The 4,856-nt window shown below is 45.7% G+C and overlaps 1 pseudogene across 1 annotated transcript; it reads right to left on the reverse strand.

The window, feature by feature from the left end:
* Window positions 1–375: 375 nt before the first annotated feature.
* On the reverse strand, window positions 376–1,676 carry LOC147636507 (peroxidase P7 pseudogene; annotated as a pseudogene). Its single transcript, XR_015266413.1, has 2 exons — window positions 565–1,676; window positions 376–448 (listed from the first exon to the last, which is right to left on the reverse strand). The product of XR_015266413.1 is annotated as a peroxidase P7 pseudogene (transcript).
* Between the last annotated feature and the right edge of the window lie 3,180 nt (window positions 1,677–4,856).

Below are 4,856 nucleotides of genomic sequence, written 5' to 3' on the forward strand. Positions count from 1 at the left end.
TCTAAAGTTTAGGTTACATCCTTTTATATTACTTTCTTGCAGTATCCGTTGGTAATGTGATTCACTAGTAATAAAGTGCACTGATTGGATATTAAGGGAGCATCGAGTCTGTGATGATTGGCGTCCCGCTGGCATCTGGCAGGCTCTAACATTTGGTGGTGTTGACATTCGGCTCAGTCAGTGTAGGGTGGTGGTCCAGCTGTGGTAGTCTAGCTAGTCCACGGTCAACAAGTGTTGTGGATGGTAGTGAGCACATATAATTAACATAATGGTACATTTATTTATGCCAAAATGATGATGGTCATGAGGTGACGAAATTCTCTTGATGCATGATGATTAATCAGGAGAGTTGTTTTGCATAAAGGTACAAACAAAGGTACCAAAACAAATACTCTAGGCATAAAGCTAATATGAAGGTCAAAAGAAAATGTAGATAACAAAGAGAAAGCTCCAGCATAATCCAGTGACAACCTCCCATTCCATGTTAAGAGGTTATGTTTCCCTTGGGAACCTTAGGCTAGAGCGTGAGCTCCCATTCCACCATTCCATGTTTCCCTTTGGAACCTTAGGCTAAGCACTAGCGGTTGACCGCCCCGCATTGCGTGCGGACCTGGCCTTGAGATCCCGTGAGGGTTGCGATGTTGCCCATCTTGATCATGGCTGCTGCAAAGTCCCGAAAGAAGGTGGCCTGGTTGTCGGCGTAGCCGGCGACCTGGTCGTGGGTGGCTCCGGGCGTGGAGTAGAGCACCTCGTCGGAGTGGAGCAGGCCCCGGCCCTTGAGGAGGTTGGTGTAGTAGCGGTTGTCGAAGAGGGTGGGCGTGCCCACGTCCAAGTTGACGAAGGCGCTGGAGGCAGAAGGGCACTGGAGGAGCAAGGAGTCACGGTAGGACGAGGCCAGGGCCGTGGGGTCGTCGACGGTAGTGGGCGGCTGCAAGCGGGAGCTGAAGGTGGCGCAGTTGGCCTTGCCGATGGTGTGGCCTCCGGACAAGGCCACCATGTCGCTGGCGGAGAGGCCCACGGCGGCGAAGTTGGCTACCAGATCGCTGACGTTGAAGTTGAAGCCGGGGAGGAACTGGTTGGCGAGGGAGCGGTTGGCGGAGAGCCCGTCGCGCCGTCCCAGCAGCACGCGGTAGAAGGGGCCGCCACTCACAAGGACGGAGTCGCGGGCGGCCATGGCCAGCACGTCCGCACAGGAGACCACTCCCGGACACTGGCGCTCCAGCGCGGCCTTGATGTCGTCCACCACGTGGAAGCCCCGGAGGGAGTTGTTGTTCGGGCGGGCCTCCTGCTCCCCCTCCAGGACGCCCGGGATGCTCTTGAGCAGCAGCGAGCCGTCGCAACCCTGCACGAAGCAGTCATGGAAGTGGAGGCGCAGCAGCGAGCCCGCCATGCGCGCCTCTGTGGCCACCGCATTTTGCACCACCTCTCTCACAATCGACTCCGCGTTGGGACAGCTGCGATCGTAAAAGGCAACGCTTAGACCTAGTGGTACTGCCGGGCCCCTTAATCCATGCGCCGCGGCGCTCACGAGCGACCAGCTGCAAACTAGTGTGAGGATGAGGCTCGCTGAGTGCAGCATATTCTTGAAGCAAAGGAAGAAGAAAGAGGAACTGATCCGTGAGTGGGCTGCTGGTGGAGAATGACACAGATTTACACACTTGGGCAGAAGAGTTAGAAGGAGATCCGACGTAAAAGCGGACCCCGAGTCTCTTCCCTTTATACCTTCACCCCTCATGAGCGGCATGCATGCACCATGTATGATGTGGTGGAAGTGGTCATAGTAGCGCGTGCGTGTACTCCATCCACCTCAGCCAGAGAGACCGCTTCCAACTTCCACGCAGCCATATATATATATATATTATATATATGCCGTCCACATCCAAGCAAGCCTTGACGTTAGCAAACGGCGAAGACTCGTCCATTGACAAATTCGCAGCTCGAGGCTAAAAGGTATTTAACAAAAAGCGGAAGCTTTTTTTTTGGGGGGGGGGGGGGGGGGGGGGGGGGTGGGGGGGACCATTCCCACTCCTCGATCCAAGGCGTCGTATTTTCTTTGAAAGATCTCTCTTACCCTGTGCACTTAATTAATGTAAAAATTTTGAAGCTATGTAATTATTGTAGAGAGAAAAAATGTGTAAAGCGTATTTTGCATTTATAGGTGAACAAACTCTTCTCAAAGCTTTAACAATAATTTCTTTTAGTTGGAAAACATTAAGAATAATTAAGAAATATCAGGGTCCGCATGTTCGAGAAAATTAAATAAGGCCTTGAGGGCCTATGTGCACATGTTGTGAGTGGACCCCAGTATTATTAAGGTAAAAATTTAAAGATAAGTGAATTTTGAAAAATGGAGGCCAAAAATAGATTGAGTACGTGCCATTTTCCCTGTCTCGTGAGTATTGAGCCAAAAATAGTAAGGCTTTCCTTGTTAAATAAAGTGATTAACCCTGTGTAGGTGTTGTGTGTGCACCATTATTAAATTAAATTTGGCAAAGGAGGGTAAAATGACTAAGGCTGACAAAACCAAGGGTGGAATTGGGTAGGTCGTAAGCCATTTGTGGGATGTGGGAAGTGTGGAACTGGGCAAAACTGGATGGCGTGGTCTCCCCTATTAGTTAACTTTGCTAAAACTTAAAGGCACATGCATATCTGAAGGCTCACTCTAGCCCACAATTTAACTAATGCATGGCCCACAAAAATCTTGATGAGTAAACTGAGCCGTGAGGAGTGCCTAGAATTCACTTTAGTTTAGTGTAGTTTTATGGTAGGCTAACCATACACTTGGCAAAGGTAGTTGGGCATGTAAAACCTACACACTTGATAGCTCCTAGTTCAGCCCTACAACCATGCCTGAAATTTGCAACCCTGCCTTGGGCTTCAAACTTTACGGAATTGATTGCATTCCCCCCCACATAAAGAATCCACATGTCTCTCTCAAACTAGGGATATTCTTGCAGCCACTAAGTTCTCCTCTTTCTCTCCCATATGGCATTTTATGTTGGAAAGAATCCCCACTTGATTAAGTATTCCCATAATATCCTATTTCCACTTGTCAATGATGATGAAGAGACAATAGCTTTATTACTAAATAGTATGCTTGAAGAATATGACAATATTGTAACTACACCTCTGAATGTTTTGTATCTAGAAGTTCAAGATGTGGAGTCCTCTCTTATGGGAGGATATAAAAAGAAGCACCTATGACATGAAGCCTATGAGGTGGATCAAGCATATCTCACTCAAAAGAAGAATGGAGAACCTCCTCAATGTAATCATTATGGTAGGATTGGCCATCTCACAACGAATTGTTATCACAAGGATAAACCAAATCTCCAATGCACAGCATTTGGAAAGCTAGGACATCTTGTAGAAAAATGCTATAACAACAAGGATGAAGAAAGCATTGCTAGCACCTCTACACTTCAAGCAAAAAGTGCACTATGAAACCATGTAAACACCTCTTATGATGATGACCATGTAGCCCTCAAAGGGGAGATTGATGGGAGTGTTGGGTCCCCATGCCCAACTCATGATAGTGCACATGAGGCACTATGTTTCATGTAGTTATGATGGGGCTTTGGAGGGATATGCTATGCTTAGAAAATACCTAGGACTCATGCATTTTTATTTCATGTAGATCTATGCTCATAGGAGCTATGTTCAATGTATAGATCAAGGAGGGTGTTGGATATGCTCCATCACATGAACATATAAACATCCCCTTGGTAGAGTTCAAATTCAAAGGTCATTACGGTATTAATATTGGCCCTTTTCACTCTTGTAAAACAAGGTCTCAAAGCAACCATAATCAACTTGCCTACATCAACCTTCTTTGGAGATATTGTTTGAGAGGAAAGAGGTGGAGATAATCATGGAGGTAATGTAGGAGGGGATTATGGAGAAAGATTAGTACCTAATCACCAACAATTAATCTCATGTATCGAGAGCCTATTTAAGAGGCATCGAACTAATGTAATCAAGCGTCTCTATTTTTTATCATTTGCAGTGTTATTATCATTAATGCTAATCACTATTATCAACCTTGGAGAAAGATTAGCACCTAATCTCCAATTAATCTCATACACACGGAGCCTATTTAAGCGGCATCGAACTAATGGAATCAAGCATCTCTAAGGGTGTGTACACACTAAAGTGGTGTGTAAACACTAAAGGTGTGTACACCACCCTCTTATTAAGAGAGTGACGTGTAACACTATATGTGTGTACACCCTCTTATTAAGAGAACATAAAATTTGGCCTTGGTGCCTATATAAATCATTGTTCATGGTGGAAGCACAGTGTAAACACTATAGTGGGGTGTAAACACACCTATAGTGTAGACACTATAGGTGTGTACACACTATAGTGGTGTGTAACCACTAAAGGTGTGTACACCACCCTCTTATTAAGAGGGTGGTGTGTAAACATCATATGTGTGCACACCACCCTCTTATTAAGAGGTTGATGTGTAAACACTATAAGTGTGTACACCCTCTTATTAAGAGAACATAACATAGGGCCTTGGTGCCTATATAAATCATTGTTCATTGTGTAATCTTTTTCTATAATTGGTTGGTGCATCTCTCTCTTCCTCTTACTCTATCTATCTCTCTATCTATGTGAGGACCATTAGTAGTTGAGGGATAATGGGCTCTCTATGCCTACATTGAGTATCCTTGTCGATATGAGAGAGTACCTCCATATACTAATTGAATTTGGAGATGGCCTTAAGAAGTGACTTAGTTTATAGTTTACTTCCATATGACCCTATGGGTTTTAAATTTCAACCACCTCTAGGATGAGGTAAGGTACGCCTCTCCCTCATAATGGAAGGCTCTCTCTCTCTCTCTCTCTCT

The sequence above is a fragment of the Cibotium barometz genome, chromosome 8, assembly GCF_041138505.1.
Source record: "Cibotium barometz isolate CiBa-2024 chromosome 8, ASM4113850v1, whole genome shotgun sequence".
Taxonomy (NCBI): domain Eukaryota; kingdom Viridiplantae; phylum Streptophyta; class Polypodiopsida; order Cyatheales; family Cibotiaceae; genus Cibotium; species Cibotium barometz.